This window comes from Pseudophryne corroboree, chromosome 12, assembly GCF_028390025.1.
Source record: "Pseudophryne corroboree isolate aPseCor3 chromosome 12, aPseCor3.hap2, whole genome shotgun sequence".
Lineage (NCBI taxonomy): Eukaryota > Metazoa > Chordata > Amphibia > Anura > Myobatrachidae > Pseudophryne > Pseudophryne corroboree.
The window spans coordinates 96,164,500-96,187,647 of record NC_086455.1 but is presented as its reverse complement, the minus strand read 5'-3'; the positions used below and the strand labels follow the sequence as shown (position 1 = coordinate 96,187,647).

At 49.9% G+C, this 23,148-nt stretch overlaps 27 non-coding genes and 2 pseudogenes across 27 annotated transcripts; all 29 read left to right on the top strand.

The window, feature by feature from the left end:
• Positions 1-1,393: 1,393 nt before the first annotated feature.
• LOC134981440 (U1 spliceosomal RNA) lies at positions 1,394-1,556 on the top strand. The gene has a single exon (XR_010190613.1). It is a non-coding gene; the product is annotated as a U1 spliceosomal RNA (small nuclear RNA).
• A 664-nt stretch (positions 1,557-2,220) lies between these two features.
• LOC134981888 (U1 spliceosomal RNA) lies at positions 2,221-2,384 on the top strand. The gene has a single exon (XR_010190788.1). It is a non-coding gene; the product is annotated as a U1 spliceosomal RNA (small nuclear RNA).
• A 151-nt stretch (positions 2,385-2,535) lies between these two features.
• Positions 2,536-2,698, top strand: LOC134981460 (U1 spliceosomal RNA). The gene has a single exon (XR_010190625.1). It is a non-coding gene; the product is annotated as a U1 spliceosomal RNA (small nuclear RNA).
• A 671-nt stretch (positions 2,699-3,369) lies between these two features.
• On the top strand, positions 3,370-3,533 carry LOC134981978 (U1 spliceosomal RNA). Its single transcript, XR_010190862.1, has one exon. It is a non-coding gene; the product is annotated as a U1 spliceosomal RNA (small nuclear RNA).
• Positions 3,534-3,685: 152 nt separating this feature from the next.
• On the top strand, positions 3,686-3,848 carry LOC134981410 (U1 spliceosomal RNA). Its single transcript, XR_010190597.1, has one exon. It is a non-coding gene; the product is annotated as a U1 spliceosomal RNA (small nuclear RNA).
• A 671-nt stretch (positions 3,849-4,519) lies between these two features.
• On the top strand, positions 4,520-4,683 carry LOC134981849 (U1 spliceosomal RNA). Its single transcript, XR_010190756.1, has one exon. It is a non-coding gene; the product is annotated as a U1 spliceosomal RNA (small nuclear RNA).
• Positions 4,684-4,835: 152 nt separating this feature from the next.
• On the top strand, positions 4,836-4,997 carry LOC134981397 (U1 spliceosomal RNA). Its single transcript, XR_010190590.1, has one exon. It is a non-coding gene; the product is annotated as a U1 spliceosomal RNA (small nuclear RNA).
• Positions 4,998-5,665: 668 nt separating this feature from the next.
• On the top strand, positions 5,666-5,829 carry LOC134981973 (U1 spliceosomal RNA). The gene has a single exon (XR_010190858.1). It is a non-coding gene; the product is annotated as a U1 spliceosomal RNA (small nuclear RNA).
• Positions 5,830-5,981: 152 nt separating this feature from the next.
• On the top strand, positions 5,982-6,144 carry LOC134981361 (U1 spliceosomal RNA). The gene has a single exon (XR_010190563.1). It is a non-coding gene; the product is annotated as a U1 spliceosomal RNA (small nuclear RNA).
• Positions 6,145-6,815: 671 nt separating this feature from the next.
• On the top strand, positions 6,816-6,979 carry LOC134981846 (U1 spliceosomal RNA). Its single transcript, XR_010190754.1, has one exon. It is a non-coding gene; the product is annotated as a U1 spliceosomal RNA (small nuclear RNA).
• Positions 6,980-7,131: 152 nt separating this feature from the next.
• On the top strand, positions 7,132-7,266 carry LOC134981456 (U1 spliceosomal RNA; annotated as a pseudogene).
• Positions 7,267-7,968: 702 nt separating this feature from the next.
• On the top strand, positions 7,969-8,132 carry LOC134981868 (U1 spliceosomal RNA). The gene has a single exon (XR_010190772.1). It is a non-coding gene; the product is annotated as a U1 spliceosomal RNA (small nuclear RNA).
• Positions 8,133-8,284: 152 nt separating this feature from the next.
• On the top strand, positions 8,285-8,447 carry LOC134981352 (U1 spliceosomal RNA). Its single transcript, XR_010190557.1, has one exon. It is a non-coding gene; the product is annotated as a U1 spliceosomal RNA (small nuclear RNA).
• Positions 8,448-9,121: 674 nt separating this feature from the next.
• On the top strand, positions 9,122-9,285 carry LOC134981954 (U1 spliceosomal RNA). Its single transcript, XR_010190842.1, has one exon. It is a non-coding gene; the product is annotated as a U1 spliceosomal RNA (small nuclear RNA).
• Positions 9,286-9,437: 152 nt separating this feature from the next.
• Positions 9,438-9,600, top strand: LOC134981448 (U1 spliceosomal RNA). Its single transcript, XR_010190620.1, has one exon. It is a non-coding gene; the product is annotated as a U1 spliceosomal RNA (small nuclear RNA).
• Positions 9,601-10,271: 671 nt separating this feature from the next.
• LOC134981950 (U1 spliceosomal RNA) lies at positions 10,272-10,435 on the top strand. Its single transcript, XR_010190839.1, has one exon. It is a non-coding gene; the product is annotated as a U1 spliceosomal RNA (small nuclear RNA).
• A 152-nt stretch (positions 10,436-10,587) lies between these two features.
• Positions 10,588-10,750, top strand: LOC134981510 (U1 spliceosomal RNA). The gene has a single exon (XR_010190656.1). It is a non-coding gene; the product is annotated as a U1 spliceosomal RNA (small nuclear RNA).
• A 674-nt stretch (positions 10,751-11,424) lies between these two features.
• On the top strand, positions 11,425-11,588 carry LOC134981867 (U1 spliceosomal RNA). The gene has a single exon (XR_010190771.1). It is a non-coding gene; the product is annotated as a U1 spliceosomal RNA (small nuclear RNA).
• A 152-nt stretch (positions 11,589-11,740) lies between these two features.
• On the top strand, positions 11,741-11,903 carry LOC134981351 (U1 spliceosomal RNA). Its single transcript, XR_010190556.1, has one exon. It is a non-coding gene; the product is annotated as a U1 spliceosomal RNA (small nuclear RNA).
• A 674-nt stretch (positions 11,904-12,577) lies between these two features.
• On the top strand, positions 12,578-12,741 carry LOC134981964 (U1 spliceosomal RNA). The gene has a single exon (XR_010190850.1). It is a non-coding gene; the product is annotated as a U1 spliceosomal RNA (small nuclear RNA).
• Positions 12,742-12,893: 152 nt separating this feature from the next.
• Positions 12,894-13,056, top strand: LOC134981447 (U1 spliceosomal RNA). The gene has a single exon (XR_010190619.1). It is a non-coding gene; the product is annotated as a U1 spliceosomal RNA (small nuclear RNA).
• A 671-nt stretch (positions 13,057-13,727) lies between these two features.
• Positions 13,728-13,891, top strand: LOC134981949 (U1 spliceosomal RNA). Its single transcript, XR_010190838.1, has one exon. It is a non-coding gene; the product is annotated as a U1 spliceosomal RNA (small nuclear RNA).
• Positions 13,892-14,043: 152 nt separating this feature from the next.
• On the top strand, positions 14,044-14,206 carry LOC134981470 (U1 spliceosomal RNA). Its single transcript, XR_010190633.1, has one exon. It is a non-coding gene; the product is annotated as a U1 spliceosomal RNA (small nuclear RNA).
• Positions 14,207-14,876: 670 nt separating this feature from the next.
• Positions 14,877-15,040, top strand: LOC134981913 (U1 spliceosomal RNA). The gene has a single exon (XR_010190809.1). It is a non-coding gene; the product is annotated as a U1 spliceosomal RNA (small nuclear RNA).
• Positions 15,041-15,192: 152 nt separating this feature from the next.
• LOC134981445 (U1 spliceosomal RNA) lies at positions 15,193-15,355 on the top strand. Its single transcript, XR_010190617.1, has one exon. It is a non-coding gene; the product is annotated as a U1 spliceosomal RNA (small nuclear RNA).
• Positions 15,356-16,023: 668 nt separating this feature from the next.
• Positions 16,024-16,186, top strand: LOC134981992 (U1 spliceosomal RNA). Its single transcript, XR_010190874.1, has one exon. It is a non-coding gene; the product is annotated as a U1 spliceosomal RNA (small nuclear RNA).
• Positions 16,187-16,338: 152 nt separating this feature from the next.
• LOC134981360 (U1 spliceosomal RNA) lies at positions 16,339-16,501 on the top strand. The gene has a single exon (XR_010190562.1). It is a non-coding gene; the product is annotated as a U1 spliceosomal RNA (small nuclear RNA).
• A 671-nt stretch (positions 16,502-17,172) lies between these two features.
• LOC134981836 (U1 spliceosomal RNA) lies at positions 17,173-17,336 on the top strand. The gene has a single exon (XR_010190745.1). It is a non-coding gene; the product is annotated as a U1 spliceosomal RNA (small nuclear RNA).
• A 152-nt stretch (positions 17,337-17,488) lies between these two features.
• Positions 17,489-17,630, top strand: LOC134981454 (U1 spliceosomal RNA; annotated as a pseudogene).
• The last annotated feature ends 5,518 nt before the right edge of the window (positions 17,631-23,148 follow it).

The following is a 23,148-nucleotide window of genomic DNA, read 5'->3' as shown; positions in this document are numbered from 1 at the left end:
CTTCCAAGACCAGAATCTCACTCCATTGGTGGCTGCACAGTTCTCACCACCTAGAGGGGCGATGGTTCGGGATCCAGGACTGGATCCTAGGGACCACGGATGCAACCCTCCGAGGCTGGGGAGCAGTCACACAGGGGGAAAACGTCCAAGGAAGATGGTCAAGTCGGGAAAGTTGTCTCCACATAAATGTTCTGGAGTTAAGGGCCATTTAATAACTGCAGACGCACTGGGACGGGTGCCCAGCATCCTCTACGGACTAAGAGCAAAGGATTTACCAGTAGGTATTAAAATCTTATTTTCTCTAACGTCCTAGAGGATGCTGGGGACTCCGTAAGGACCATGGGGATAGACGGGCTCCGCAGGAGACATGGGCACTTTAAGAAAGACTTTAGTTCTGGGTGTGCACTGGCTCCTCCCTCTATGCCCCTCCTCCAGACCTCAGTTTGATACTGTGCCCAGTGGAGACTGGGTGCTTTTCAGGAGCTCTCCTGAGCTTTCTGACAGAAAGTATTTTGTTAAGTCCGCAGGATCTCACCCTCGCCGTCCGTCCCAGAGCCGCGCCGCCGTCCCCCTCGCAGAGCCGGAACATAGAAGCCGGGTGAGTATGAGAAGAAAAGAAGACTTCAGAGGCGTCAGAAAACTTCATGATATTCACTGAGGTAACGCACAGCACTGCAGCTGTGCGCCATTGCTCCCATATACCTCACATACTCCGGTCACTGTAAGGGTGCAGGGCGCAGGGGGGGCGCCCTGGGCAGCAATAATAATGATGCGTCTTCATCCGTTGAGAGGGAACATAGGGCAAGAAGTCTGCCTTACCTGCGGGAGCTGCCGAGATCAAATTAACTAGGCCGTCGCCAAACAAGGCTTCACCTTCATAGGGAAGAGACTTTCTTTCTTCTTGGAGTCAGCGTCAGCATTCCCTTGGTGAATCCACAATGCCCTCCTATCCGAGACTGCCATGAAATTGGTCCGTGAGCACTTATGCCCGGTGTAGGGTTTTTAAATATGTGTAGTTTACTGTATGCAAGGGTTTAAAACCTTTTAGGAACTGAGATCTAAGGTGTATTACATGTAGTTTAAAAAAAAACAAAAAAGGTTTATTTTATGGCAGTAGTTTCCAAACTGGAGTTCTTGCACTGGTAGCATAGTTTGGTGGTCCAGGACCAATTAAAATTATTTATACTTTATTAAATAGGCAAAACCATTCCCTCACAACATAACTGAACCTGAGGAGAACATGCTATAAACACAATTTACTTAATTTTATATTTTTTTCTGAATTTCACAATAAAAAAAACTTTGGCCTAGGCCTTGTGCTGCCTCAGTTGGATCTCCTTCACTTGACAGGGGGGTGCCCGAGCAGCGACCCCCCCCAGTTCTAGCCCAACTCCTACTTACCTGCCAGGTGAGATACTATGATCATGAAGGTGCTTCTCCCATGGCAAGGCTCACCCATTGCACTCTGGGTCTGCTGCTCCTGCGATTTCCCCAAATGTGGGAAACTTGACTGCATAATTTGTGTTTCCCCTGGTCGGCTCTCGTATAATTCAGATCTCTTTGTCTCAGGTCTCTCTCCAGCCTAGTTTGCTGTCTGTTTCCACTTCTCTTTTCTTGAGCCGCTCCCTTCTATGTCCTTGCGCACTATCCTGACTTCTTCCGTCTGCTTACTTTGTGCCTTCCAATGCGAACTACAGGTAGTGCTGCAGGGCCCACACCCTTTTACTTGCCTTACAGAGCAGCTCTGGAGCTGTTACAGTGCCCAGCTGCTGCAAGAAATCAGCTTGAATGCTTCAGGGGCTGGGGCATAGCCAACATGAGCCCCACACCGAAGGAGGGTGGAGGTGTTTAATGCAAACTAGGGGTCATCCAAGCACCGCAAAAGGCCGCCATGCCCTGCATGCCCCTTTTCTCTTTTCATATGCAGACGAGGGTTGAAGCCAACTTTGACCCACTGCTTGGATGACATCACCATATGCAAATCCATCTGCTGCAGGCCTTCCCCCAGGAATGCTTGCACTAGTTGTTGCATTTGGTTTGTTGTTTGGCGGTGCTTCAGTATTAGGCAGCCTTCTGCCCTCCCATGTTCATCTGAAAATATGTGTTCTCCCTGCAGTTGTTGTCCCCAGATGAGAGTTCCCTTGTGCTGCCTCAGTTGAATCTCCTTTACTTGACAGAGATGTGCCTGAGCAGCGGCCCTCCCCAGCCCTATCCCAAATCATACTTATTTTGCATAGGAGATACCATGGTCATGAAGATTGTTCTCCCAGGGTGAGGTTCATTCATTGCATTCTGGGAATGCTGACCCCTGTGATTTCCCCAAATGTGGGAAACTTGACTGCATTATTTGTGGTAGTGGGGGACTGTGTTTGTGCTTTCCTCTGGTCAGCTCTAGTAAAAGTCAGATTTCTTTGTCTCAGATCTTCCTCTAGCCTTGTTCTTCTTTCGAGAGTTCCCTTGTGCTGCCTCAGTTGGATCTCCTTCACTTGACAGGGGGTGCCCGAGCAGCGACCCTCCCCAGCTCTAGCCCATCTCCTACTTACCTGCCTGGTGAGATACTGTGATCATGAAGGTGCTTTTCCCAGGGCAAGGCTCACCCATTGTACTCTGGGTGTGCTGCCCCTGCGATTTCCCCAAATGTGGGAAACTTGACTGCATAATTTGTGTTTCCCCTGGTCGGCTCTCGTATAATTCAGATCTCTTTGTCTCAGGTCTCTCTCCAGCCTAGTTTGCTGTCTGTTTCCACTTCTCTTTTCTTGAGCCGCTCCCTTCTGTGCCCTTGCGCACTATCCTGACTTCTCCCGTCTGCTTACTTTGTGCCTTCCAATGCACAATGCAAACTACAGGTAGTGCTGCAGGGCCCACACCCTTTTACCTGCCTTACAGAGCAGCTCTGGAGCTGTTACAGTGCTCAGCTGCTGCAAGAAATCAGCTTGAATGCTTCAAGGGCTGGGGCATGGCCAACATGAGCCCCACACCGAAGGAGGGTGGGGGTGTTTAATGCAAACTAGGGGTCATCCAAGCGCCGCAAAAGGCCACCATGCCCTGCATACCCCTTTTCTTTTTTCATATGCAGATGAGGGTTCCATCCAACTTTGGCCCACTGCTTGGATGACATCACCTTTGGCAAATCCGTCTTCTGCAGACCTTCCCCCAGGAATGCTTGTACTAGTTGTTGCATTTGGTTTGTTGTTTGGGGGTGCTTCAGTATTAGGCAGCCTTCTGCCCTCCCATGTTCATCTGAAAATATGTGTTCTCCCTGCAGTTGTTGTCCCCAGATGAGAGTTCCCTTGTGCTGCCTCAGTTGAATCTCCTTTACTTGACAGAGATGTGCCTGAGCAGCGGCCCTCCCCAGCCCTATCCCAAATCATACTTATTTTGCATAGGAGATACCATGGTCATGAAGATTGTTCTCCCAGAGTGAGGTTCATTAATTGCATTCTGGGTATGCTGACTCTTATGATTTCCCCAAAGGTGGGAAACTCGACTGCATTATTTGTGGTAGTGGGGGACTGTGTTTGTGCTTTCCTCTGGTCAGCTCTGGTAAAAGTCAGATTTCTTTGTCTCAGATTTTCCTCTAGCCTTGTTCTTCTTTCGAGAGTTCCCTTGTGCTGCTTCAGTTGGACCTCCTTCACTTGACAGGGGGGTGCCCGAGCAGCGACCCTCCCCAGCTCTAGCCCAACTCCTACTTACCTGCCAGGTGAGATACTATGATCATGAAGGTGCTTCTCCCAGGGCAAGGCTCACCCATTGCACTCTGGGTGTGCTGCTCCTGTGATGTCCCCAAATGTGGGAAACTTGACTGCATAATTTGTGTTTCCCCTGGTCGGCTCTCGTATAATTCAGATCTCTTTGTCTCAGGTCTCTCTCCAGCCTAGTTTGCTGTCTGTTTCCACTTCTCTTTTCTTGAGCCGCTCCCTTCTGTGCCCTTGCGCACTATCCTGACTTTTCCCGTCTGCTTACTTTGTGCCTTCCAACGCACAATGCGAACTACAGGTAGTGCTGCAGGGCCCACACCCTTTTACTTGCCTTACAGAGCAGCTCTGGAGCTGTTACAGTGCCCAGCTGCTGCAAGAAATCATCTTGAATGCTTCAGGGGCTGGGGCATAGCCAACATGAGCCCCACACCGAAGGAGGGTAGAGGTGTTTAATGCAAACTAGGGGTCATCCGAGCGCCGCAAAATTCCACCATGCCCTGCACGCCCCTTTTCTCTTTTCATATACAGACGAGGGTTGAAGCCAACTTTGACCCACTGCTTGGATGACATCACCATATGCAAATCCATCTGCTGCAGGCCTTCCCCCAGGAATGCTTGCACTAGTTGTTGCATTTGGTTTGCTGTTTGGGGGTGCTTCAGTATTAGGCAGCCTTCTGCCCTCCCATGTTCATCTGAAAATATGTGTTCTCCCTGCAGTTGTTGTCCCCAGATGAGAGTTCCCTTGTGCTGCCTCAGTTGAATCTCCTTTACTTGACAGAGATGTGCCTGAGCAGCGGCCCTCCCCAGCCCTATCCCAAATCATACTTATTTTGCATAGGAGATACCATGGTCATGAAGATTGTTCTCCCAGGGTTAGGTTCATTCATTGCATTCTGGGTATGCTGACCCCTGTGATTTCCCCAAATGTGGGAAACTCAACTGCATTATTTGTGGTAGTGGGGGACTGTGTTTGTGCTTTCCTCTGGTCAGCTCTGGTAAAAGTCAGATTTCTTTGTCTCAGATCTTCCTCTAGCCTTGTTCTTCTTTCGAGAGTTCCCTTGTGCTGCCTCAGTTGGATCTCCTTCACTTGACAGGGGGGTGCCCGAGCAGCGACCCTCCCCAGCTCTAGCCCAACTCCTACTTACCTGCCAGGTGAGATACTATGATCATGAAGGTGCTTCTCCCAGGGCAAGGCTCACCCATTGTACTCTGGGTGTGCTGCCCCTCGATTTCCCCAAATGTGGGAAACTTGACTGCATAATTTGTGTTTCCCCTGGTCGGCTCTCGTATAATTCAGATCTCTTTGTCTCAGGTCTCTCTCCAGCCTAGTTTGCTGTCTGTTCCCACTTCTTTTTTCTTGAGCCCCTCCCTTCTATACCCTTGTGCACTATCCTGACTTCTCCTCCCGTCTGCTTACTTTGTGCCTTCCAATGCACAATGCAAACTACAGGTAGTGCTGCAGGGCCCACACCCTTTTACCTGCCTTACAGAGCAGCTCTGGAGATGTTACAGTGCCCAGCTGCTGCAAGAAATCAGCTTGAATGCTTCAGGGGCATGGCCAACATGAGCCCCACACCGAAGGAGGGTGGGGGTGTTTAATGTGAACTAGGGGTCATCCAAGCGCCGCAAAAGGCCGCCATGCCCTGCATACCCCTTTTCTCTTTTCATATGCAGATGAGGGTTCCAGACAACTTTGGCCCACTGCTTGGATGACATCACCGTATGCAAATCCGTCTTCTGCAGACCTTCCCCCAGGAATGCTTGTATTATTTGTTGCATTTGGTTTGTTGTTTGGGGGTGCTTCAGTATTAGGCAGCCTTCTGCCCTCCCATGTTAATCTGAAAATATGTGTTCTACCTGCAGTTGTTGTCCCCAGATGAGAGTTCCCTTGTGCTGCCTCAGTTGAATCTCCTTTACTTGACAGAGATGTGCCTGAGCAGCGGCCCTCCACAGCCTTATCCCAAATCATACCTATTTTGCATAGGGTATACCATGGTCATGAAGATTGTTCTCCCAGGGTGAGGTTCATTCATTGCATTCTGGGTATGCTGACCACTGTGATTTCCCCAAATCTGGGAAACTCGACTGCATTATTTGTGGTAGTGGGGGACTGTGTTTGTGCTTTCCTCTGGTCAGCTCTGGTAAAAGTCAGATTTCTTTGTCTCAGATCTTCCTCTAGCCTTGTTCTTCTTTCGAGAGTTCCCTTGTGCTGCCTCAGTTGGATCTCCTTCACTTGACAGGGGGGTGCCCGAGCAGCGACCCTCCCCAGCTCTAGCCCAAATCCTACTTACCTGCCAGGTGAGATACTATGATCATGAAGGTGCTTCTCCCAGGGCAAGGCTCACCCATTGCACTCTGGGTGTGCTGCTCCTGTGATTTCCCCAAATGTGGGACACTTGACTGCATAATTTGTGTTTCCCCTGGTCGGTTCTCGTATAATTCAGATCTCTTTGTCTCAGGTCTCTCTCCAACCTAGTTTGCTGTCTGTTTCCACTTCTCTTTTCTTGAGCCGCTCCCTTCTATGCCCTTGCGCACTATCCTGACTTCTCCCGTCTGCTTACTTTGTGCCTTCCAATGCACAATGCAAACTACAGGTAGTGCTGCAGGGCCCACACCCTTTTACCTGCCTTACAGAGCAGCTCTGGAGCTGTTACAGTGCTCAGCTGCTGCAAGAAATCAGCTTGAATGCTTCAAGGGCTGGGGCATGGCCAACATGAGCCCCACACCAAAGGAGGGTGGAGGTGTTTAATGCAAACTAGGGGTCATCCAAGCGCTGCAAAATTCCACCATGACCTGCACGCCCCTTTTCTCTTTTCATATACAGACGAGGGTTGAAGCCAACTTTGACCCACTGCTTGGATGACATCACCATATGCAAATCCATCTGCTGCAGGCCTTCCCCCAGGAATGCTTGCACTAGTTGTTGCATTTGGTTTGTTGTTTGGGGGTGCTTCAGTATTAGGCAGCCTTCTGCCCTCCCATGTTCATCTAAAAATATGTGTTCCCCCTGCAGTTGTTGTCCCCAGATGAGAGTTCCCTTGTGCTGCCTCAGTTGAATCTCCTTTACTTGACAGAGATGTGCCTGAGCAGCGGCCCTCCCCAGCCCTATCCCAAATCATACTTATTTTGCATAGGAGATACCATGGTCATGAAGATTGTTCTCCCAGGGTGAGGTTCATTCATTGCATTCTGGGTATGCTGACCCCTGTGATTTCCCCAAATGTGGGAAACTCGACTGCATTATTTGTGGTAGTGGGGGACTGTGTTTGTGCTTTCCTCTGGTCAGCTCTGGTAAAAGTCAGATTTCTTTGTCTCAGATTTTCCTCTAGCCTTGTTCTTCTTTCGAGAGTTCCCTTGTGCTGCTTCAGTTGGATCTCCTTCACTTGACAGGGGGGTGCCCGAGCAGCGACCCTCCCCAGCTCTAGCCCAACTCCTACTTACCTGCCAGGTGAGATACTATGATCATGAAGTTGCTTCTCCCAGGGCAAGGCTCAACCATTGCACTCTGGGTGTGCTGCCCCTGCGATTTCCCCAAATGTGGGAAACTTGACTGTATAATTTGTGTTTCCCCTAGTCGGCTCTCATATAATTCAGATCTCTTTGTCTCAGGTCTCTCTCCAGCCTAGTTTGCTGTCTGTTTCCACTTATCTTTTCTTGAGCCGCTCCCTTCTATGCCCTTACACACTATATTGACTTCTCCTCCCGTCTGCTTACTTTGTGCCTTACAATGCACAATGCAAACTACAGGTAGTGCTGCAGGGCCCACACCTTTTTACTTGCCTTACAGAGCAGCTCTGGAGCTGTTACAGTTCCCAGCTGCTGCAAGAAATCAGCATGAATGCTTCAGGGGTTGGGGCATAGCCAACATGAGCCCCACACCGAAGGAGGGTGGAGGTGTTTAATGCAAACCAGGGGTCATCCAAGCGCCGCAAAAGGCCGCCATGCCCTGCACGCCCCTTTTCTCTTTTCATATGCAGATGAGGGTTGAAGCCAACTTTGACCCACTGCTTGGATGACATCACCATATTCAAATCCATCTGCTGCAGGCCTTCCCCCAGGAATGCTTGCACTAGTTGTTGCAATTGCTTTGTTGTTTGGGGGTGCTTCAGTATTAGGCAGCCTTCTGCCCTCCCATGTTCATCTGAAAATATGTGTTCTCCCTGCAGTTGTTGTCCCCAGATGAGAGTTCCCTTGTGCTGCCTCAGTTGAATCTCCTTTACTTGACAGAGATGTGCCTGAGCAGCGGCCCTCCCCAGCCCTTTCCCAAATCATACTTATTTTGCATAGGAGATACCATGGTCATGAAGATTGTTCTCCCAGAGTGAGGTTCATTCATTGCATTCTGGGTATGCTGACCCCTGTGATTTCCCCAAATGTGGGAAACTCAACTGCATTATTTGTGGTAGTGGGGGACTGTGTTTGTGCTTTCCTCTGGTCAGCTCTGGTAAAAGTCAGATTTCTTTGTCTCAGATCTTCTTCTAGCCTTGTTCTTCTTTCGAGAGTTCCCTTGTGCTGCCTCAGTTGGATCTCGTTCACTTGACAGGGGGGTGCCCGAGCATCAACCCTCCCCAGCTCTAGCCCAACTCCTACTTACCTGCCAGGTGAGATACTGTGATCATGAAGGTGCTTCTCCCAGGGCAAGGCTCACCCATTGCACTCTGGGTGTGCTGCCCCTGCAATTTCCCCAAATGTGGGAAACTTGACTGCATAATTTGTGTTTCCCCTGGTCGGCTCTCGTATAATTCAGATCTCTTTGTCTCAGGTCTCTCTCCAGCCTAGTTTGCTGTCTGTTTCCACTTCTTTTTTCTTGAGCCCCTCCCTTCTATACCCTTGTGCACTATCCTGACTTCTCCTCCCGTCTGCTTACTTTGTGCCTTCCAATGCACAATGCAAACTACAGGTAGTGCTGCAGGGCCCACACCCTTTTACCTGCCTTACAGAGCAGCTCTGGAGATGTTACAGTGCCCAGCTGCTGCAAGAAATCAGCTTGAATGCTTCAGGGGCTGGGGCATGGCCAACATGAGCCCCACACCGAAGGAGGGTGGGGGTGTTTAATGCGAACTAGGGGTCATCCAAGCGCCGCAAAAGGCCGCCATGCCCTGCATACCCCTTTTCTCTTTTCATATGCAGATGAGGGTTCCAGCCAACTTTGGCCCACTGCTTGGATGACATCACCGTATGCAAATCCGTCTTCTGCAGACCTTCCCCCAGGAATGCTTGTATTATTTGTTGCATTTGGTTTGTTGTTTGGGGGTGCTTCAGTATTAGGCAGCCTTCTGCCCTCCCGTGTTCATCTGAAAATATGTGTTCTCCCTGCAGTTGTTGTCCCCAGATGAGAGTTCCCTTGTGCTGCCTCAGTTGAATCTCCTTTACTTGACAGAGATGTGCCTGAGCAGCGGCCCTCCACAGCCTTATCCCAAATCATACCTATTTTGCATAGGGTATACCATGGTCATGAAAATTGTTCTCCCAGGGTGAGGTTCATTCATTGCATTCTGGGTATGCTGACCCCTGTGATTTCCCCAAATCTGGGAAACTCGACTGCATTATTTGTGGTAGTGGAGGACTGTGTTTGTGCTTTCCTCTGGTCAGCTCTGGTAAAAGTCAGATTTCTTTGTCTCAGATCTTCCTCTAGCCCTGTTCTTCTTTCGTGAGTTCCCTTGTGCTGCCTCAGTTGGATCTCCTTCACTTGACAGGGGGCTGCCCGAGCAGCGACCCTCCCCAGCTCTAGCCCAACTCCTACTTACCTGCCAGGTGAGATACTATGATCATGAAGGTGCTTCTCCCAGGGCAAGGCTCACCCATTGCACTCTGGGTGTGCTGCTCCTGTGATTTCCCCAAATGTGGGACACTTGACTGCATTATTTGTGTTTCCCCTGGTCGGCTCTCGTATAATTCAGATCTCTTTGTCTCTGGTCTCTCTCCAGCCTAGTTTGCTGTCTGTTTCCACTTCTCTTTTCTTGAGCCGCTCCCATCTATGCCCTTGCGCACTATCCTGACTTCTCCCGTCTGCTTACTTTGTGCCTTCCAATGCACAATGTGAACTACAGGTAGTGCTGCAGGGCCCACACCCTTTTACTTGCCTTACAGAGCAGCTCTGGAGCTGTTACAGTGCCAAGCTGCTGCAAGAAATCAGCTTTAATGCTTCAGGGGCTGGAGCATAGCCAACATGAGCCCCACACCGAAGGAGGGTGGAGGTGTTTAATGTGAACTAGGGGTCATCCAAGCGCCGCATAAGGCTGCCATGCCCTGCACGCCCCTTTTCTCTTTTCATATGCAGATGAGGGTTGAAGCCTACTTCGACCCACTGCTTGGATGACATCACCATATGCAAATCCATCTGCTGCAGGCCTTCCCCCTGGAATGCTTACACTAGTTGTTGCATTTGGTTTGTTGTTTGGGGGTGCTTCAGTATTAGGCAGCCTTCTGCCCTCCCATGTTCATCTGAAAATATGTGTTCTCCCTGCAGTTGTTGTCCCCAGATGAGAGTTCCCTTATGCTGCCTCAGTTGAATCTCCTTTACTTGACAGAGATGTGCCTGAGCAGCGGCCCTCCCCAGCCCTATCCCAAATCATACTTATTTTGCATAGGCGATACCATGGTCATGAAGATTGTTCTCCCAGGGTGAGGTTCATTCATTGCATTCTGGGTATACTGACCCCTGTGATTTCCCGAAATCTGGGAAACTCGACTGCATTGTTTGTGGTAGTGGGGGACTGTGTTTGTGCTTTCCTCTGGTCAGCTCTGGTAAAAGTCAGATTTCTTTGTCTCAGATCTTCCTCTAGCCTTGTTCTTATTTCGAGAGTTCCCTTGTGCTGCCTCAGTTGGATCTCCTTCACTTGACAGGGGGGTGCCCGAGCAGCGACCCTCCACAGCTCTAGCCCAACTCCTACTTACCTGCCAGGTGAGATACTATGATCATGAAGGTGCTTCTCCCAGGGCAAGGCTCACCCAATGCACTCTGCGTGTGGTGCCCCTGCAATTTCCCCAAATGTGGGAAACTTGACTGCATAATTTGTGTTTCCCCTGGTCGGCTCTCGTATAATTCAGATCTCTTTGTCTCAGGTCTCTCTCCAGCCTAGTTTGCTGTCTGTTTCCACTTCTTTTTTCTTGAGCCCCTCCCTTCTATACCCTTGTGCACTATCCTGACTTCTCCTCCCGTCTGCTTACTTTGTGCCTTCCAATGCACAATGCAAACTACAGGTAGTGCTGCAGGGCCCACACCCTTTTACCTGCCTTACAGGGCAGCTCTGGTGATGTTACAGTGCCCAGCTGCTGCAAGAAATCAGCTTGAATGCTTCAGGGGCTGGGGCATGGCCAACATGAGCCCCACACCGAAGGAGGGTGGGGGTGTTTAATGCGAACTAGGGGTCATCCAAGCGCCGCAAAAGGCCGCCATGCCCTGCATACCCCTTTTCTCTTTTCATATGCAGATGAGGGTTCCAGCCAACTTTGGCCCACTGCTTGGATGACATCACCGTATGTAAATCCGTCTTTTGCAGACCTTCCCCCAGGAATGCTTGTATTATTTGTTTCATTTGGTTTGTTGTTTGGGGGTGCTTCAGTATTAGGCAGCCTTCTGCCCTCCCATGTTCATCTGAAAATATGTGTTCTACCTGCAGTTGTTGTCCCCAGATGAGAGTTCCCTTGTGCTGCCTCAGTTGAATCTCCTTTACTTGACAGAGATGTGCCTGAGCAGCGGCCCTCCCCAGCCCTTTCCCAAATCATACTTATTTTGCATAGGAGATACCATGGTCATGAAGATTGTTCTCCCAGAGTGAGGTTCATTCATTGCATTCTGGGTATGCTGACCCCTGTGATTTCCCCAAATGTGGGAAACTCAACTGCATTATTTGTGGTAGTGGGGGACTGTGTTTGTGCTTTCCTCTGGTCAGCTCTGGTAAAAGTCAGATTTCTTTGTCTCAGATCTTCTTCTAGCCTTGTTCTTCTTTCGAGAGTTCCCTTGTGCTGCCTCAGTTGGATCTCCTTCACTTGACAGGGGGGTGCCCGAGCATCAACCCTCCCCAGCTCTAGCCCAACTCCTACTTACCTGCCAGGTGAGATACTGTGATCATGAAGGTGCTTCTCCCAGGGCAAGGCTCACCCATTGCACTCTGGGTGTGCTGCCCCTGCAATTTCCCCAAATGTGGGAAACTTGACTGCATAATTTGTGTTTCCCCTGGTCGGCTCTCGTATAATTCAGATCTCTTTGTCTCAGGTCTCTCTCCGGCCTAGTTTGCTGTCTGTTTCCACTTCTTTTTTCTTGAGCCCCTCCCTTCTATACCCTTGTGCACTATCCTGACTTCTCCTCCCGTCTGCTTACTTTGTGCCTTCCAATGCACAATGCAAACTACAGGTAGTGCTGCAGGGCCCACACCCTTTTACCTGCCTTACAGAGCAGCTCTGGAGATGTTACAGTGCCCAGCTGCTGCAAGAAATCAGCTTGAATGCTTCAGGGGCTGGGGCATGGCCAACATGAGCCCCACACCGAAGGAGGGTGGGGGTGTTTAATGCGAACTAGGGGTCATCCAAGCGCCGCAAAAGGCCGCCATGCCCTGCATACCCCTTTTCTCTTTTCATATGCAGATGAGGGTTCCAGCCAACTTTGGCCCACTGCTTGGATGACATCACCGTATGCAAATCCGTCTTCTGCAGACCTTCCCCCAGGAATGCTTGTATTATTTGTTGCATTTGGTTTGTTGTTTGGGGGTGCTTCAGTATTAGGCAGCCTTCTGCCCTCCCGTGTTCATCTGAAAATATGTGTTCTCCCTGCAGTTGTTGTCCCCAGATGAGAGTTCCCTTGTGCTGCCTCAGTTGAATCTCCTTTACTTGACAGAGATGTGCCTGAGCAGCGGCCCTCCACAGCCTTATCCCAAATCATACCTATTTTGCATAGGGTATACCATGGTCATGAAAATTGTTCTCCCAGGGTGAGGTTCATTCATTGCATTCTGGGTATGCTGACCCCTGTGATTTCCCCAAATCTGGGAAACTCGACTGCATTATTTGTGGAAGTGGAGGACTGTGTTTGTGCTTTCCTCTGGTCAGCTCTGGTAAAAGTCAGATTTCTTTGTCTCAGATCTTCCTCTAGCCCTGTTCTTCTTTCGTGAGTTCCCTTGTGCTGCCTCAGTTGGATCTCCTTCACTTGACAGGGGGCTGCCCGAGCAGCGACCCTCCCCAGCTCTAGCCCAACTCCTACTTACCTGCCAGGTGAGATACTATGATCATGAAGGTGCTTCTCCCAGGGCAAGGCTCACCCATTGCACTCTGGGTGTGCTGCTCCTGTGATTTCCCCAAATGTGGGACACTTGACTGCATTATTTGTGTTTCCCCTGGTCGGCTCTCGTATAATTCAGATCTCTTTGTCTCTGGTCTCTCTCCAGCCTAGTTTGCTGTCTGTTTCCACTTCTCTTTTCTTGAGCCGCTCCCATCTATGCCCTTGCGCACTATCCTGACTTCTCCCGTCTGCTTACTTTGTGCCTTCCAATGCACAATGTGAACTACAGGTAGTGCTGCAGGGCCCACACCCTTTTACTTGCCTTACAGAGCAGCTCTGGAGCTGTTACAGTGCCAAGCTGCTGCAAGAAATCAGCTTTAATGCTTCAGGGGCTGGGGCATAGCCAACATGAGCCCCACACCGAAGGAGGGTGGAGGTGTTTAATGTGAACTAGGGGTCATCCAAGCGCCGCATAAGGCTGCCATGCCCTGCACGCCCCTTTTCTCTTTTCATATGCAGATGAGGGTTGAAGCCTACTTCGACCCACTGCTTGGATGACATCACCATATGCAAATCCATCTGCTGCAGGCCTTCCCCCTGGAATGCTTACACTAGTTGTTGCATTTGGTTTGTTGTTTGGGGGTGCTTCAGTATTAGGCAGCCTTCTGCCCTCCCATGTTCATCTGAAAATATGTGTTCTCCCTGCAGTTGTTGTCCCCAGATGAGAGTTCCCTTATGCTGCCTCAGTTGAATCTCCTTTACTTGACAGAGATGTGCCTGAGCAGCGGCCCTCCCCAGCCCTATCCCAAATCATACTTATTTTGCATAGGCGATACCATGGTCATGAAGATTGTTCTCCCAGGGTGAGGTTCATTCATTGCATTCTGGGTATACTGACCCCTGTGATTTCCCGAAATCTGGGAAACTCGACTGCATTGTTTGTGGTAGTGGGGGACTGTGTTTGTGCTTTCCTCTGGTCAGCTCTGGTAAAAGTCAGATTTCTTTGTCTCAGATCTTCCTCTAGCCTTGTTCTTATTTCGTGAGTTCCCTTGTGCTGCCTCAGTTGGATCTCCTTCACTTGACAGGGGGGTGCCCGAGCAGCGACCCTCCACAGCTCTAGCCCAACTCCTACTTACCTGCCAGGTGAGATACTATGATCATGAAGGTGCTTCTCCCAGGGCAAGGCTCACCCATTGCACTCTGCGTGTGGTGCCCCTGCAATTTCCCCAAATGTGGGAAACTTGACTGCATAATTTGTGTTTCCCCTGGTCGGCTCTCGTATAATTCAGATCTCTTTGTCTCAGGTCTCTCTCCAGCCTAGTTTGCTGTCTGTTTCCACTTCTTTTTTCTTGAGCCCCTCCCTTCTATACCCTTGTGCACTATCCTGACTTCTCCTCCCGTCTGCTTACTTTGTGCCTTCCAATGCACAATGCAAACTACAGGTAGTGCTGCAGGGCCCACACCCTTTTACCTGCCTTACAGAGCAGCTCTGGTGATGTTACAGTGCCCAGCTGCTGCAAGAAATCAGCTTGAATGCTTCAGGGGCTGGGGCATGGCCAACATGAGCCCCACACCGAAGGAGGGTGGGGGTGTTTAATGCGAACTAGGGGTCATCCAAGCGCCGCAAAAGGCCGCCATGCCCTGCATACCCCTTTTCTCTTTTCATATGCAGATGAGGGTTCCAGCCAACTTTGGCCCACTGCTTGGATGACATCACCGTATGTAAATCCGTCTTTTGCAGACCTTCCCCCAGGAATGCTTGTATTATTTGTTTCATTTGGTTTGTTGTTTGGGGGTGCTTCAGTATTAGGCAGCCTTCTGCCCTCCCATGTTCATCTGAAAATATGTGTTCTCCCTGCAGTTGTTGTCCCCAGATGAGAGTTCCCTTGTGCTGAGTTGAATCTCCTTTACTTGACAGAGATGTGCCTGAGCAGCGGCCCTCCACAGCCTTATCCCAAATCATACTTATTTTGCATAGGGTATACCATGGTCATGAAGATTGTTCTCCCAGGGTGAGGTTCATTCATTGCATTCTGGGTATGCTGACCCCTGTGATTTCCCCAAATCTGGGAAACTCGACTGCATTATTTGTGGTAGTGGGGGACTGTGTTTGTGCTTTCCTCTGGTCAGCTCTGGTAAAAGTCAGATTTCTTTGTCTCAGATCTTCCTCTAGCCTTGTTCTTCTTTCGTGAGTTCCCTTGTGCTGCCTCAGTTGGATCTCCTTCACTTGACAGGGGGGTGCCCGAGCAGCGACCCTCCCCAGCTCTAGCCCAACTCCTACTTACCTGCCAGGTGAGATACTATGATCATGAAGGTGCTTCTCCCAGGGCAAGGCTCACCCATTGCACTCTGGGTGTGCTGCTCCTGTGATTTCCCCAAATGTGGGACACTTGACTGCATTATTTGTGTTTCCCCTGGTCGGCTCTCGTATAATTCAGATCTCTTTGTCTCTGGTCTCTCTCCAGACTAGTTTGCTGTCTGTTTCCACTTCTCTTTTCTTGAGCCCCTCCCTTCTATACCCTTGTGCACTATCCTGACTTCTCCTCCCGTCTGCTTACTTTGTGCCTTCCAATGCACAATGCAAACTACAGGTAGTGCTGCAGGGCCCACACCCTTTTACCTGCCTTACAGAGCAGCTCTGGAGATGTTACAGTGCCCAGCTGCTGCAAGAAATCAGCTTGAATGCTTCAGGGGCATGGCCAACATGAGCCCCACACCGAAGGAGGGTGGGGGTGTTTAATGCGAACTAGGGGTCATCCAAGCGCCGCAAAAGGCCGCCATGCCCTGCATACCCCTTTTCTCTTTTCATATGCAGATGAGGGTTCCAGCCAACTTTGGCCCACTGCTTGGATGACATCACCGTATGCAAATCTGTCTTCTGCAGACCTTCCCCCAGGAATGCTTGTATTATTTGTTGCATTTGGTTTGTTGTTTGGGGGTGCTTCAGTATTAGGCAGCCTTCTGCCCTCCCATGTTCATCTGAAAATATGTGTTCTACCTGCAGTTGTTGTCCCCAGATGAGAGTTCCCTTGTGCTGCCTCAGTTGAATCTCCTTTACGTGACAGAGATGTGCCTGAGCAGCGGCCCTCCACAGCCTTATCCCAAATCATACCTATTTTGCATAGGGTATACCATGGTCATGAAGATTGTTCTCCCAGGGTGAGGTTATTCATTGCATTCTGGGTATGCTGACCACTGTGATTTCCCCAAATCTGGGAAACTCGACTGCATTATTTGTGGTAGTGGGGGACTGTGTTTGTGCTTTCCTCTGGTCAGCTCTGGTAAAAGTCAGATTTCTTTGTCTCAGATCTTCCTCTAGCCTTGTTCTTCTTTCGAGAGTTCCCTTGTGCTGCCTCAGTTGGATCTCCTTCACTTGACAGTGGGGTGCCCGAGCAGCGACCCTCCCCAGCTCTAGCTCAACTCCTACTTACCTGCCAGGTGAGATACTATGATCATGAAGGTGCTTCTCCCAGGGCAAGGCTCACCCATTGCACTCTGGGTGTGCTGCTCCTGTGATTTCCCCAAATGTGGGACACTTGACTGCATAATTTGTGTTTCCCCTGGTCGGTTCTCGTATAATTCAGATCTCTTTGTCTCAGGTCTCTCTCCAGCCTAGTTTGCTGTCTGTTTCCACTTCTCTTTTCTTGAGCCGCTCCCTTCTATGCCCTTGCGCACTATCCTGACTTCTCCCGTCTGCTTACTTTGTGCCTTCCAACGCACAATGCGAACTACAGGTAGTGCTGCAGGGCCCACACCCTTTTACTTGCCTTACAGAGCAGCTCTGGAGCTGTTACAGTGCCCAGCTGCTGCAAGAAATCAGCTTGAATGCTTCAGGGGCTGGGGCATACCCAACATGAGCCCCACACCAAAGGAGGGTGGAGGTGTTTAATGCAAACTAGGGGTCATCCAAGCGCCGCAAAATTCCACCATGCCCTGCACGCCCCTTTTCTCTTTTCATATACAGACGAGGGTTGAAGCCAACTTTGACCCACTGCTTGGATGACATCACCATATGCAAATCCATCTGCTGCAGGCCTTCCCCCAGGAATGCTTGCACTAGTTGTTGCATTTGGTTTGTTGTTTGGGGGTGCGTCAGTATTAGGCAGCCTTCTGCCCTCCCATGTTCATCTAAAAATATGTGTTCTCCCTGCAGTTGTTGTCCCCAGATGAGAGTTCCCTTGTGCTGCCTCAGTTGAATCTCCTTTACTTGACAGAGATGTGCCTGAGCAGCGGCCCTCCCCAGCCCTATCCCAAATCATACTTATTTTGCATAGGAGATACCATGGTCATGAAGATTGTTCTCCCAGGGTGAGGTTCATTCATTGCACTCTGGGTATGCTGACCCCTGTGATTTCCCCAAATGTGGGAAACTCGACTGCATTATTTGTGGTAGTGGGGGACTGTGTTTGTGCTTTCCTCTGGTCAGCTCTGGTAAAAGTCAGATTTATTTGTCTCAGATTTTCCTCTAGCCTTGTTCTTCTTTCGAGAGTTCCCTTGTGCTGCCTCAGTTGGATCTCCTTCACTTGACAGGGGGGTGCCCGAGCAGCGACCCTCCCCAGCTCTAGCCCAACTCCTACTTACCTGCCAGGTGAGATACTATGATCATGAAGTTGCTTCTCCCAGGGCAAGGCTCAACCATTGCACTCTGGGTGTGCTGCCCCTGCGATTTCCCCAAATGTGGGAAACTTGACTGCATAATTTGTGTTTCCCCTGGTCGGCTCTCATATAATTCAGATCTCTTTGTCTCAGGTCTCTCTCCAGCCTAGTTTGCTGTCTGTTTCCACTTATCTTTTCTTGAGCCGCTCCCTTCTATGCCCTTACACACTATCCTGACTTCTCCTCCCGTCTGCTTACTTTGTGCCTTACAATGCACAATGCAAACTACAGGTAGTGCTGCAGGGCCCACACCTTTTTACTTGCCTTACAGAGCAGCTCTGGAGCTGTTATAGTTCCCAGCTGCTGCAAGAAATCAGCATGAATGCTTCAGGGGTTGGGGCATAGCCAACATGAGCCCCACACCGAAGGAGGGTGGAGGTGTGTCAGACTTGGTTTTGTCTGTGTCCCCGGAGGGGGCGCTAGTGGGTCAGTGGAGGTGGATGGGAGAAAACGAGGAGGCTGGATTATGTTTCTGCGCATGAGCGCAATGATATTTATTAAACAGATGGTTCACAAAACAGCAGCAGAAAATAACAGTAGGAAATGGAAATGTCAATTGTACAGCGTGGCAGCTGAAAGTCTATGGTAACAGAATGAATGGTGACTGATGAAATGATAACCGGTAGTGATGATAACAGATGAGTGATAACTTGGCAGAGAATATTCTGGTATGGGAACCAGAGCAGATTAAAACATGGAACCAGCAGAGATGGTGTTGTATGGCAAACCTGGTAGCAGAGGCAGGAGTCTGACTCACAGTGCAGGTGATGAGGCACTGGCAGCAAGCAAGCTGTATCACAGGTGGAGAGATGGAACACACCTGGAGTCAGTCTCTACTGCTAGGCTGAAGCACACAGAGATGGTGGTGAGTGTGAAGCCTGTAGATGGAAGCAGGTATTGCTGGGGCTTGTAGTTCCACGGAGCTGTGAGAAGTAACCAGGAGTACAGAGTCTCAGGTAGAAAGCCAGGAACACGGAACAGCAGGTAGGTATCCAGGTACACGGAGGAAACAGGAACCAGATCCTTACACATGAGTCGCAGGAGTGACACAAAGTTCAGGATGCCTGCAGACTGATCCTGCAGCTTCATATATACCCCTTGTTAAACAGTCATTGGTGGAGTGAGGAAAAGTGGGTGCGGCCAAGCACCGGATTGGCCGCCGTATGCTGACTGCTGGAGACTGTCATGGCGGCGCCCATGCCGCGGCCTAGCGGGAACGCGGCGTGCTACACGCCCGCTATCACAGGAGCGCTCCCAGGCCCAGGATGGCGTCTGATGGCAGAGACGCGGATGACAGATGAACGCAGGGACCCAGGACGGAGTCCGCAGCGGCGGACAGATGTCAGCTTGGTGAGTCGATTCCTGACAGTACCCCCCCCTTTAAGGGTGGGCACCGAACACCCACGTGGCTTGGAAGGATGAGTGTTATGGAAGACACGGACCAACCTTGGAGCATGGACATCCAACGAATTTACCCAACTTCTCTCCTCTGGGCCATAACCGGACCAATCGACAAGGTATTGAAGACGTCCATACCGGCAACGGGAATCCAGAATCTTGCCAATCTCGAACTCCACGCCCCGCTGAGTTCGAACTTTGGGGCCAACTGGAAGAGCTCTTTGGAAATGATTCAGGACTAAAGGTCTGAGGAGAGAAACATGAAAAGCATTAGGTATTCGCAGAGAAGGTGGTAACTTCAGCTTGTAGGCCACAGGGTTGATGACTCTTTCGACAGGGAAGGGGCCAATGAAACGTGGTGCAAATTTCATAGACGGGACCCTAAGACGGAGGTTCCGGGTAGACAGCCAAACCTTGTCCCCAGGTTTCAGGCTAGGAACTGCGCGTCTTTTGCGATCAGCAAAGTATTTATACCGGCTGGAGGCCTTTTTGAGAGAAATGTGAATCTTCCTCCAGATTGAAGAAAACTGACTCAGGGCAGTAGTGGCGGCAGGAACATCCATGTGAGGGAGTTCTTGGAAGTCTGGAACACGAGGATGTTGCCCATATACTGCAAAGAATGGAGTTGTCTCAGTAGCAGTGTGGTAGCGGAAGTTGTGGGCAAACTCGGCCCATGGGAGCAGATCAAACCAGTCATCCTGAGAAGATGAAATATACAATCTTAAAAATGTCTCTAGTTCTTGATTTACCCTCTCTGTCTGCCCATTCGTCTGAGGGTGGTAAGATGACGAGAACTTCAGTTTAACCTGCATGGCAGAACAGAGAGCCCTCCAAAACCTCGCTACAAACTGTACACCTCGGTCGGATATTATTTCTGAGGGTAGACCATGTAAGCGGAAAATCTCCCGTAGGAAGATTTGGGCGAGTTTTGGGGCAGAAGGGAGACCCTGGAGAGGAACAAAATGGGCCATCTTGGTAAATCTGTCCACTACAACCCAGATGGTATTGTATCCTTGAGAAGGAGGAAGGTCGGAGATAAAGTCCATGGACAGGTGTGACCAAGGGCGACTAGGAATAGACAATGGTTGTAACTGACCTGCTGGAGACTGACGAGGAGTCTTGTGCTGCACACACTTAGGACAGGATGCTACGAAATCCTTGATGTCAGCTTTCATCTTTGGCCACCAGTATGTCTCAGAGAGGAACTTGAAGGTTTTCAGGACACCGGGATGACCAGTGAACTTGGATTGATGGGCCCAAGACAGCAACTTGGGACGGAGTTCTGGGGAAACAAAAGTCTTACCAGGAGGAGGAGCTGGGGAGACTTGAGATGCAGCAAATACCACTGGACTCAGGATGGAATGTGGAACTGAGTCAGGCGTTTCCTCTTCGGATTCCATAGATCGGGATAAGGCGTCAGCTTTAACATTCTGCGAACCTGGGCGGAAATGAAGCTTAAAGTTAAAACGTGAGAAAAACATAGCCCACCTGGACTGGCGAGGATTAAGGCACTGGGCTGCCTTTAAATATAGCAGATTTTTATGATCCGTGTAGATGTTGAACGGATGTTTGGCCCCTTCCAGGAGATACCTCCATTCCTCGAGGGCCAGCTTAATCGCCAGTAGTTCTTGATCTCCAACGGAGTAGTTAGCTTCTGCAGGGAGGAATTTACGAGAACAAAATCCACAGGGGTGGATTTTCCCATCGGTTCCCTTCTGGGAGAGAACAGCTCCAACTCCAACTGTAGAGGCATCCACCTCCAACTCGAACGGTCTGTTTACATCTGGCTGGGACAGAACTGGAGCAGACATAAAGGCCAGCTTGATCTTCTGGAAGGCCGCTAAAGCCTCTTCTGACCAGTTGGAATGGTCTGCCCCTTTCCGAGTTAAGTTGGTAATAGGAGCGATGAGAGTGGAGAATCCCCGAATAAATTTCCTATAGTAGTTGGCAAATCCCAGGAACCGCTGAATAGACTTGAGAGAATTTGGAATGGACCAATTGGCAATGGCTTCCAACTTTGTCGGGTCCATCTGGAGATCCGATCCGGAAATTATATAACCCAGGAAGGGTATAGAGGAAACTTCAAAGGTACACTTGGATAGTTTACCGTAGAGCCGGTTCTCACGAAGACGTCGGAGGACTTCACGGACTTGTAGACGATGAGAGGGAAGATCTTGAGAGAAGATGAGGATATCATCCAGATAAACAACGAGGTATTTATACAGAACGTCACGGAAGATTTCGTTCACAAAGTGTTGGAACACTGCTGAGGCATTACTCAACCCGAATGGCATTACCAGGTACTCGTAATGACCATCTCGAGTGTTAAAAGCTGTCTTCCATTCGTCACCACTCCGGATTCTGATGAGGTTGTAGGCACCGCGGAGATCTAGCTTGGTGAAGATGCGGGCTCCTTTAACTCTGTCAAATAATTCGGTAATGAGTGGTAATGGATAACTATTTTTAATGGTAATGTCATTGAGACCCCGGTAGTCAATGCATGGACGCAGTCCTCCATCCTTCTTTTTAACAAAGAAGAAGCCTGCACCAGCGGGTGATGATGAAGGACGGATGAATCCCTTCTGTAAATTCTCCCGGATGTAGTCGCTCATCGCTTCAGTTTCGGGAACAGATAACGGGTAGGTACGCCCCCTAGGTGGCTTCTTGCCAGGAAGGAGATCGATGGGGCAATCCCATTCTCTATGGGGCGGCAGGACATCCGCGGCCTTTTCACTGAAGACATCAGAGAAATCTTGATAAGCCGCAGGAAGACTTGACTGGGTTTTTACTTCAGTAGACTTAATTGGACAAACTTGGGCTAAACAGGACTGATGGCAATGTGAACCCCATGAAGTAAGTTGTAACGTTGACCAGTCAAACTGTGGATTGTGTAGCTGGAGCCAGGGCATGCCCAAAACGATCTCCTGGGTGGCTTGAGGAATGACTAAGAACTTTATTAATTCTGAGTGTAGGAACCCAACTCCCAAAACCACTGGTGCAGTTTGGTGAGAAATATTCCCCTTGGAGATTCGGCTACCATCCACGGCGGTAATGTAGACTGGGTAAGAAAGTTCACATACAGGCAAGCAAAATTTATTTACCGCAGCTTGGGTGATGAAATTTCCTGCGGCTCCACAGTCCACTAATGCTGATGCAGACTGAAGCCCAACTGAAGTCTCTAAAGTCACAGGAAGGATAAGGTCTTGATTAGAAGGAGCTTGTCTAGAAGATCCCAACTTGACTCCTCCTTTACAAGTCAGGATCTGGCGTTTCCCGAACGCACTGTGCAGGACCTGCAGCCGCACAATAAAGACAAAGTCTCTCACGAAGTCTTCTTGACCGCTCCTCAGGAGTTAGGCGGGACCTATTTATTTGCATAGGCTCATCAGAAGGTGGAGACTGGAACTGTACGGAAGGTATCATCCTTGATCTGCGTGGCTCACTCTGAGCACATTCATTGTTGCGTTCGCGGATGCGAGAGTCCAACTTGATGCACAGGGAAATTAAATCAGACAATTGTACAGGAAGATCGCGGGTTGCCAGTTCGTCCTTGATCCGATCAGAGAGTCCATGCCAGAAAGCTGCTACCAGGGCTTGATTGTTCCACTGAATCTCTGCGGCCAACGTCTGGAACTGGATGACATATTGTCCCATACTACGGGTACCTTGACGAAGTTGGATTAGGTCTGCAGAAGCTGATGTTGCACGACCAGGCTCGTCAAAGATCCGTCTGAAGGTTGACACGAATTCTGTATAGTTGTTAATCAGAGGGTCGGCACGTTCCCACAGAGGAGACACCCAACTCAAAGCAGATCCAGAAAGTAGAGAGATGATGTAGGCAACCTTGGATCTTGACGTGGGGAAATTATGTGACAACAATTCAAACTGGATTTCACATTGGTTGAGAAACCCGCGACATAACTTTGGGCTGCCATCATACTTGCTTGGCACGGGCAGGTGCAGACGTGACACTGGAGCTGATGCAGCCGGCATAGAGGAACTCACAGTACTGGCAGGTGCTGGAGTAACAGGAACTGTAGAAGTGTGTACACTAGGCAGGGATTGCTGTAGTGTATCTATCCGGGAGGACATCCCTTGCAGGAACTGGAACATCTGCTGCTGCGCAGCCTCTTGACCATCCAGACGGGAGACCAGATTTTGCAAGGCCTCTGACCCCAC